We start from the raw sequence: 10467 nt of genomic DNA, 5'->3' as shown, positions 1-10467 counted from the left end.
AACAATGATCACTTGGAAGTTGACTGATGTTATTGTAAGACTACTCTCAATTGTCTTTGAAAGGTCAATCAAGAGAAACTATTGAGAGCTAGAAGGGACCAAATATAATTCCTCTCTTCAAAAAGGACTAGAAGAAAGATCTGGAGAACTACAGGCAGTTTCACCTCAATTCCTTTGGAATATGACAGAGCAGACATTTTCAAACATATGTATTACAAGAAGCTGGTTAAATATAGTCAGCATGGATTTACAAAGGAGAAATCCTTCCTGATGCACCTGTTAGCCTTCTGAAATGAAACATCCAGCTTAGTAGCTGGGAAATGAGCAGTGGTTTTTGTTTGTCTTTTTTTTAAGAAGATATCCCAGACTTCCATAATACTCTTCTCAACAAACTAGTGAAGTCTGAACTATGTAACCAAAATGAACTGTTTGGCTTAAAGTGGTTTGATCAGCAACGTGATGTCCAGGTCAAGGCCATCACCTGGGGTGTAGTGGAAGAGTCAGTGTGAGAGCCAGTACTGGTCAACACTGCCATTAATCACCTGGACGATGGGACACAGTGGTCCCTCATCAAGCCAGCTCTGCTGAGGTCAAATCTAAAGTATTGTGTCCAGTCCTGGGTTCTCCTGTACAAGAAAGACATAGTCATACTGGAACAGGTCCAGTTCAGGAACATGAACATGGTTTAGAGACAGGAACATCTAATACACAAATCGAATCTCAAAGAGATGGGATTGTTTAGAGAAGAGGCTGAAGAAGAGGAACCTGATCAACATGATGGGATATATAAACCTGATGGGAGGATATAAAAGAGTCAGGCTTTTTTCACTGGCATTTGGTAAAAGGAGAACAAACAATGAGCACGAATGGAAATACAGGAAATTCCATTTAAACATGGAAAAAAAGTTTATTACTGCAAGGACAGTGCCCTGGAACAGGTTGCCTAGAGACGTAACTCAAAACCGCCAACATTTTTCTGGAAAATGCCTGCAGGGGACTGGGCCACTGAAAGTAGGTCAGGGACCTGACCACTTTTACTGTCCTTGGCCAGTAGGGAAGTATTGTTTCAGCAAACAAGGATGAAAAGAAGTTTTTTTGCCTTATTTTGAACTTATTTTATATACTTGAATGCTGAATCAAAGACTCGGCTGTGAAGGCAAATATAATCTGAGGCTCTAACAACTCTACAAATCAGGTTGAGTTCACAGAAAATGGTAAAATGTAAAAAAAAAAAAACAAAACCCAAACAACACCACCAAAAATTTTGTGTGAAGGTTTGTTGAGTTCTCTGGTCAACTGAAATGCCATTTTTCTTTTATGAATAATTTATGAAAAAAAACATATGACTGTCATAGCACTTAAAATTATGTTGGCCTTGTGTGGAAGCACTGATGGCAATTCCATTTCAATTGACTAGAAATTAATCAGTGCAGAAATGGTTGTTCTTTCTTCACCAAGCTAATTTAGAGAGATTTAACAACAGAACATTATGTACATCATGGCATTTGCTCACAGAGAGAAACTGATTTTCTGTTAGCTCCTGCTGAACATCAGCTATCAAATATAGTAAGATATCCATGAAAATTTGAAAGTAAATATGAAGACAGTATATGACAACAGAATATTTTTTAAATTGTGTATTGGCCTTCATCCATAAAGAAAAAAAACATTACTGCTGGAGTTGTTAATATTTGGCCAGTAGATCAGAGGTCCGCAGGTGAAATGATAAAAGCATTGGTTATAACCATAGACAACATGATAACATAGAGTATTTGGTGAAAGCAATTATATTTGATATCATTAACATCCTGCTACATTCAGAAGGATACTGGAAATCTAATATTATTTTTTCTATTACTTCTATCATGTCAAAAATATATCAGGAATTCATTCCTCTCAGATTACTGAACTTCACCCTGGACATCTCTTGATAGTTTTCTTTGGAGAAGAGACAGGTTATCTGCACTGATTGCTTTCTTTCAGATCTGTACCAACAGTCTTGATGAAAAGAAGCACTTCTATTGTCAGCCACAGCTGTTCAAGGCACAAAAAAAAAAAAAAGCAAAAAAAAAAGCATAATTTGGAGGTTTTAGGATCATTTAGTCCTGGCCCTCTGCAATGACCAGGGACATCTTAAACTAGACCAGGTTACTCAGAGCCCCATATAACATGCCTCAAATCTCTACAGTGGTAGAGCATCTACCACATTTCTGGGAAACCTGTTCCAGTGTTGCACCACCGTCTTTGTAAAAAAAATCTTCTTTATATCTAGACTAAATCTACCCTTTTTTTAGTATAAAACCACTTCCCCTTGTCCTGTTGCAACAGACCCCCTAAAATGTCTATCCCCATCTTTCATATAAGTACCTTTTCATTATTGGAAGGCCACAATAAGCTCTTCCTAGAGATCCTCTTCTTAAGGCTGAACATCCCCAAATCTCTCAACCTGTCTTCATACAAGAGGTACTCCAGCCCTGTTGATCATTTTCATGGTCTCCTCTGGAACTGCTTCAATAAGTATGTATCTTTCCTGTGCTGGGGACCCCAGAACTGGACACAGCATTGCAGGTGGGGTCTCACCAGAGCAGGGTAGAGTGAGTAGAGTAGAAAGGCAGAATCCCCTTCCTTGCCCTGCTGGCCACAATTGATGCAGTCTGGAATGCAGTTGGTCTTCAGGGCTGTGAATGTACACTGCCTGCTCATGTCATCCATCCATCCATCCATCCATCCATCCATCCATCCATCCATCCATCCATCCATCCCAAAGTCCTTCTCAGTAGAGTTGCTCTCAGTTCCTTTATCTCCCAACCTTTACTGATACCAGGAATTGCCCCAACCCGTGTGAGTTGTCTTGCACCTTGCAAGTGGCCTTGTTAAACCTTATGATTTTCACATGGACCCACTTCTCAAGCTTTTCCAGGTCCCCCTGGTGTGTAAAGTGCACCACTCAGCTTGGTGTCTCTGCAAATTTGCTGAGATAGAGAACAACTTGAAGTGGGGAATCAAAAGGTAGGGGCTACTTGGAGAAGCTGATACTAGTGAGTACATGGAGCTATAAGAGATTAATTCAAGGGTGTTGAAATGGCACATTATTAGGAGGAGGTTTACTATCATCTGCAGACAGTAGATGACAGCTCTAGAAATTATCTGCCAAATGGAAAAAGTTTAAAGTTCTGTGAATCTTCATGAGCAGTAAGAACCACCTTCCGAACAATAGGCTGATCAGCCTCACCTCAGTCCATGGAAAGGTCTTAGAGCACATTTCCTTGCAATCCATTTCCAGTTTATTCAGAGACAAGAAGATAACATGGAACAGGCAGCCTGCAAACCCTGCTTAATCAACATGATTGTGAGTATTTTACCAGGTGATGGTAGATAAAGGGTGAAGGGCTAAACTGGAGGTCTTTAATCCAGAGCAGATTTGAAAAGCTTGAGGACTGAGCTAAGAGAAGCCTCACATAGTTCAACAAAAAGAAGTGCAAAGGTCTGCTCCTGGAGAAAAATCCCTTAATAATAATAATAGGTGGGAAATAGCTGAATGTGTAGCAGCCTGCTGTAAAGGACCTACAGTGTATGTGTCAGTGTAAGTCATTCTACATACATGTTACAGTCATATTGCAGACATCCTAAGATTAAAATGAGTCTTTCATCTCTCTTTGTAAAGCATAGAAGATAACTGGTCACAGCTTTGGTAATCTCAATGTGAAAGACTCTTACCTAGTATCTTGCATTTTTTTACTTCCTGTGAACTTTTCATTTCATTGTATTGGTCAATAATATTTTAATTAACTTAAAAAATTTCAATTCTTACCAAATTAGTCATCACCTCGAACTTTGAATTTAATATCCCCATTAAAAAGTGGGAAAAATATTTTCATTTACATATTGAACATTTCTCTAAGCTTGCAAACTAAGTTTTGTGATTCCAAGGCTAATATAGACATGCTATTTATTAAAAGTCCCCATCTTCTGAAAGGAGTTTTGGACTCCTTTCAGACTAAATCCCAAACTTTGGCAAGTGCTTGGGGGAGTATTATTAGTTGAGGCTGCCAGGTATGGTTATAACAACTAAATGGTATAAGCAATTGAGTTGCCATTCTGTTCCTTTTACCATGCTGCTTAATTTACTAATATGGAGGTAGCAAAAGGGCTTGAAGTAAATCCCAACAGGTAAAATGGCAAAAGAAAATGTTTAAAAAGCATTTAAAAAGAAAAATCTGTACTCCAGTGCAACATCTGAAGTATAAAAGACTTTACATTTATATGCAGAATATAGTTTTTTTATTTGTGTTTTATGAACAATAAAAGTGTTCTGGCACGATGCGACAGTTTCAGGTCATGGCATCATGTGCCCCAGACAAATTACACCTAATGGCCTTAAAGAAAGGAGCCAGAAAGCTCTGTGAACATCATATAGTTTAAAGAATTATGTATTAGGAATTAATCTTTGGATATGGAAGAAACCCTTTGGAAGACATGTGCTCATGTATTTCCAATATTTAGATATGATAAAAAGAGTGAAATGAAGCATCACTTCTAAACAGTATTCAATGCTAATTCAGGACCAGCAACAGTGAATTTGCGTGTAACTGACCAACACTGAGTGACTGACTATATACTCACACTTCAACCCTTGCAATGTGTTCAAATCAATCTTAAAAGACAGCAGATTCAGAAAAAAATAAACCTTTTGATGCAAAACATGAAAAGCACACTCTATCCAGCTAGTCAGAGGGAAGCTATGGACATTACTTGTCCATAACAATTAATGTGAGCTTGTAAGTTCCATTGTGGCATATAGAGAAGTATTTCAGACCTACATAAAAGAGCATGAGATAGTACAGTTGCTAGAAGATGAAGTCAGGACACTTCCCTGAGGATGAAAATTAAATGCTGGAGTTCATAAGAAGAGGTGGGGGAATGTTAAGCTCTTGCAGAGATATTGAATTTCATTTTAACAGCCAGCCATTGATCCATCTCCTGGGAGCAATCCTGTAGTCAGTGTTCAGAGCAAGCCTGCACAGATCACCATATGGTCCCATGGCACAACCTGAGTTTCTCTGTGCTGAGCTACCCTGGTATAATGCCGTGGCACAACAGACTGGGTCAGAGTTCTCAGTGCATGTCCTATCATGCCCTATGCCCAGATCTTGGCTGTGAACCCACTCTGGGCTGGTGTCTCTGCAGCTGCCAGGGCAAGCTGTCCCGCCTTGAGGCTCTGTGCACTGCTAGTGTCAGCCCTGCAGCGGGGATAATTCCAGCCTGTTTCAAACTCTTCATCTGGAACCACTGTAGGCTTGTTTTGAATTTTGTCTTATCACTGTCATTCACATTAGTCTTTGGACAAAAAGACCTCTCAGACTGAGAACCTTACCTGTACCTCCCACTACATGGTCAAAAGATACCTGCTCAAGTTGTATGTTAAAAACAAGTGACCCCTTCTATCCCATACTGACAGAATGCTTTTGCAGAGTCTTCATGACTGACTGGAAAGCAGCTGAAAATACTCCTCCTGTGGCTGTAAAAGAGAATTAAACCAAACACTTCAAACATCATTGAGAAGATTAGACAAGAATAAAAAGAATAATTAGCAATAATTTAAAGAGCTTGTTGTTATGAAATGTAATTCCCAAATTCTGTTCTCTTTCCTCTTTTCTGAAGTAATAAATATTTTCTGGCTGTTCATGCCTAAGCTTCCTACCAGCTCCCAGCACACTGTGGCTGTGCTGGGACATTATTGACACCATTAACAATCTGTTAGTAGAGGTTCCTGGCAAATGGTTTTGGCAAACCTGGGGTTGATAACATGGTTTGACTGATATTGCATGCACTGAAGGCCAGCCAAAACACATAGTTCAGTCCTTATCTCCACAAACCCAGGAGATGGACACATTTGAGCTATACTGGATGGATCTACAGCATACACTGATTGCTGAGCTGGGGCCGGGTTACTGCCCAGTCATACCAGGGCCAATGCTGAGAAAAGAATGTGAGGAAGATACTGCTTAGGTCTGTCCTCTAGCCCATTTAAATAAATAAATGTGTGTATAGGTGTAGGTGGGTATCTCAGAAGCACTACACTAAGAGCATCAACAAAGCTCTACTAATTTACAGTGCTATGAAAATAACCAGTGTGACTTTGGTCTTGAATTCTCTGGTTTCAAGAAAGGACCAAAACAAAATGCTATTCTGGATAGCAGCCCTATTATGTGGTGTGAGCATAATGTTAATGCTACCCAGCTGTTCCTTTTGCCTTTATCTTCCATTCTTTAAGTGCTTATACAGTAATATAACACCACAAAATACATGAAAAATAGCTCAAGAGCCTGACTGGTAAGAGTATGCCAGTACACCAGTTGTCAATAGCAGATGAAGCCCAGAAACAAGAAAAAGAAACAGAAGGCTAAGCAGAGATTTCAAGAGAATAAAGACCATGCTGCCTTATCAAAACCAAGAAGTGAATTATTGTGGTTTAGGTGCCTTATAAAGAAAATAATTTCTGGGATACTGAAAATGTGGGATATCCAAACAATTGCATGCCTAAACAAGTAGAAAAAAGGTAAAGGATTCAGCTGTAACAATGTGTAAGCAAACTGAACAAAGAAATGTGAGCTCATTTCCTATAGCTCAGAAATCACAAATTAAGAGCAGAACATATTAACATGTCTCTGCAGTTATTTCTACCATCCCCAAAGACTAATCAGCCTATGAATACTTCACATGCTCATCCCAGCAAAGATATACTTCATCAGCTATGATAAATACGAAAAGAAACTTGAGATGGTGTGGTGGTTTAACGCTAGCTGGAAATTAGACTCCAAAAAGCCACTCCCCTTCCCCCTTCCCCTCCTGATTAGAGATGGACAAAGGCAGAGACTATGGGTTGAGGTAACAATTTACTGAAAGCAAACAGCCTTGGAATAAGGAACACACAGTAACAGCAGCAATATAAATAACAAAAGTATAGGAAAAGAGAAGCTGCTTCACACACAAAAGCTGTTCACCACCTTGACTTAGGTCTGTGTGGCTGCCAGGACAAAGTCAGGGTGGTGGACACTCCCTGTAGGTTGAGTCCTCATGGCCCCGGGACAAAGACAAGATGGCGCCCGTTCCCATGCAGCACCACATGGTTTCCCCAGACAAAGACAAGATAGTGGGTGTTCTCCACAAGTGGTTTTCCCATCCCTGAGCCCAAGACAATGAAAAACAATAATTGACAAACCCCCAGAACCTGGACCAGCTGTGCTGTCCACCTGTTGTTTTGCAGCAGGTGTGCTCTGCTGGTTCAATCCCACATGATGCCATTGCTTTGCACTGTTCTGCCCCTCTCCACCTGGCTCTGTCCTTTCAGCTGGGCTGGGATCAGGCTCACCTCTGCTGCTCTGCCGCCCATGGATACTTCCTGCGCCAGAACCACTTTTCAACAAAACTCCAAGGAGCTGTGTCTTGGAAGAATGGGAAGGGTATGGACAGTGACAGAGGACAATGTCTGGAGGGCTGATCCTGACAACCTCCCTGATGGCGAGAGGGAGGCAAAACATCACACTTCTAGTGGTTGTTCTTCCCCCTAAAACCACAGCCCCAGTGATGATGTGGCATTGAACAGCACCCTGGCCATGCCATGTGGTGCTAAGCCATGCCCTCTCTCAGCATTCAGAGCAGGTGGGTATCTATGCTGGGGTTCAATCTAAGATGAAGATAGTTAAATTAATAGGTCTGTAGGTACATCAAGTGTCTCATTCTTTGTTAGGGTCCATGGAGGTGGAGTTGTAGAGAAAGCAGCTCATCCTTCAGCAGTAGCCTTCAATGAAATTCAGCTGCCTAGATATTGATGTCAAGCGTTTTCTCAGTTGGTGTATGGTACAATACACCTGCTTTTTAGTTTTCAGAGGGATGCATTATACCTACCTCAGTTTTCTTCTGCAAAGAAAACTTCAACACATACAACACACCTAAATACCTAAATGGGAGTCTTGAATAGAATTCTGCCTCTACCTGTTACAGAAACTGTATGTAATAAGAAGCATGTATTGTAACATACATTTTGCCCTTAGCTGACATGGGTAGATGAATTATAAAATTACATTACTGCATCTGAAAGATCCAACACTGAGATGCAGTTGCATAAATAGTCTTATTTGGGATATAGCCCATGTTTTCTTTTAGGTGCTAGTGGCTTCAAAAACTTTTAGATAAAATAGAGTTGATATAGTGGAACAAAGAAGGATAACTCACATTTGAGATATCTCAGGAGTTTATAGACTTACCTTCTGCAGGTCAACTGAGGTTTGACCAGGTTTCTCATTCCCTTATTTCATCCAGGTCTTGAAAACCTCCAGGGATGAAGCCTGCTTGATCTTTTCGACAATCTGTTCCAAATGAAATAGAACTCCAAGCAGAACTCGAACACTTTGTGTACACTTTTGAGAATGTTATTTAGAGCTTAATTTTTGGAAACACATAGGCATTGCATGCAGTCCTGAAGAGGCTGAGAATGAGGAAGAAAAGGATTTAATTAGACATCCACAGAAACTGGCAAATTATGAGAAGTTTTGCAGTAAGTATCATTAATAAGATTATTCTGGATACTGTGTTCCTGTTTCAGGACAAGAGATGAAAACAATCTCACAACAGATCACGATATGAACAGTGATCAGTACATGACACCAGACTCCACCTTTGCCCTGTAGCTAGGACTGTGTCGTGTCCATCCAGCTGCTCTCAAGAAATTAGGTTGCAGATACAGAAAAGTACAGAAAAGTGAGAAAGAGGAACCTAAGCCCAGAAAGAGGAAACTAAACCCAAAAAATCTTACCAGCAATATTTAAACCAGACCTAATCTTGGACCCTCTAGAACCGACTAACACAATTCATTTAGCAAAGGCACTGTATCACAGCTGGGGAACATATAGGTTTGCAGTGACATCCTCTTTAACCACCTGCAGGTGCATTAGATCTTTTCTATTCACAGTAGGTTTCATTAGAGATGTTTGAGATGTGTTTTCAACAAGGACAGTGACACTTTACCACTACCAAAAGGCTTTCTGTGAGACAAACAGGTAGTTCTTATCTCACAATATACCTGTCATATTTAAATTTGCTAATTTACAAGGTCAGAGAAGTACATGGAAAAAAGCTCCCAGAAACAAGAGATTTTATGTACATGTATCAAAATAGGTTAGCCAGTTAATGAATTTTGGAGATGTGTTCATGACCAAATAACCAGGAACTTTAGAAGTAATTTAGTCCGTTTGAGAAACAAATTTAGTTTGGCACTTTACACAATTGTGTAATGGAATGTTTAATTAAATATTGAGCAACTTGTCCAACCTTTGTACTTCCTGGCTCTTATTTAGCTAGGTTTGTTATATAACCTTCCCTTTATGAGAGCAAATTACATTCTGTCTATGAACTATGGAAACATTTCCCACATCAGCTGTGAAGACAGAAGCAAGGTCACCATCCCTTATCCTTTCCAAATGGCCAAATGTCAAAGGAGCATGGAAAACATGAAAACATCCAGGTCACAATCCTTTCTCCTCTGCTACAACTCCTTAAAAAATAAAGGAATCTTTTATTTGAAAAATTGGGGAAAATTTTGCACAGAGCATGAAAATTGTCAGCATTCAGAAGAAATACATTTCTTCTTAGTCCCTTAAAATCACACTCAAGACTCAATTCATTAAATCTGATCTTATGACTTACAAAGTAAGCTACAAATATTCAGATAAATGTGGAATCAACAGCTATTAGTTCTTAGGATAGTAATTATTGTTCATACTAGAATTCCCCAAAGGAAGAATATTGGTGCTGTTTACCATTTGGGACCAGTAGATTTTAAGTTAATTTTCATATGAAATGATGCAGTACTTTGCTTCAGGCAATACTGATTCAGTACACTAGAGTTTCTTTAAAGCTGTCAATCTTCAGAGCACAGAAAACACACCTCTAATTGAGATACAAGCAAGCATTTTTTTTGGACATTACTTCTTCATTTCATAGCTTGTTAGCCAAAGTAAATGAGGAAGAGCCAAGAGAGAAACGGGAGATAAGAGCTAGGGATAAGAATAATAATATGATAAATAGCATCTTTTAAAATTAAGTTTGCTATTATTATATGAAAACAGCAGCTGGCTAATACAGTCAGTCCACAGAAAAAATTAATATGGAATTATTATTCTCAACTACCAGCTGGAGCAGAGAAGTGTTGCAGCTCGTTTCCTGTCACTTTAAGTTTTCTGGCATTATACAGGTTTGTGTACAACTCCAGCAGTGAGTGCCTCCTTAGAGATGCTGTACCTACTTTTGTTGCTTTCAGGTTGCATTTTAGTGCACCCACACCTGGCCTCAGGACCCAAGACAGATGACTGGGAAGAAGAAGGGTTGGGTAAAACAACCTGACTCATATGAGAGATTAAAATACAAACAAATAAGGAATTGCTCACCATGTCTTCCAACAAAATAATA

At 39.6% G+C, this 10467-nt stretch overlaps 1 long non-coding RNA gene across 1 annotated transcript; it reads right to left on the bottom strand.

The window, feature by feature from the left end:
• Positions 1 to 6883: 6883 nt before the first annotated feature.
• On the bottom strand, positions 6884 to 8797 carry LOC111926090 (uncharacterized). The gene is made up of 3 exons (XR_015282519.1): positions 8678 to 8797; positions 8268 to 8488; positions 6884 to 7402 (listed from the first exon to the last, which is right to left on the bottom strand). It is a non-coding gene; the product is annotated as an uncharacterized LOC111926090 (long non-coding RNA).
• Positions 8798 to 10467: the final 1670 nt, after the last annotated feature.

The sequence above is a fragment of the Cyanistes caeruleus genome, chromosome 2 (genome assembly GCF_971803275.1).
Source record: "Cyanistes caeruleus chromosome 2, bCyaCae1.hap1.1, whole genome shotgun sequence".
Lineage (NCBI taxonomy): Eukaryota > Metazoa > Chordata > Aves > Passeriformes > Paridae > Cyanistes > Cyanistes caeruleus.
Note: the sequence above shows the minus strand (reverse complement) of the source record. Positions and strands in the feature narration are given on the sequence as shown.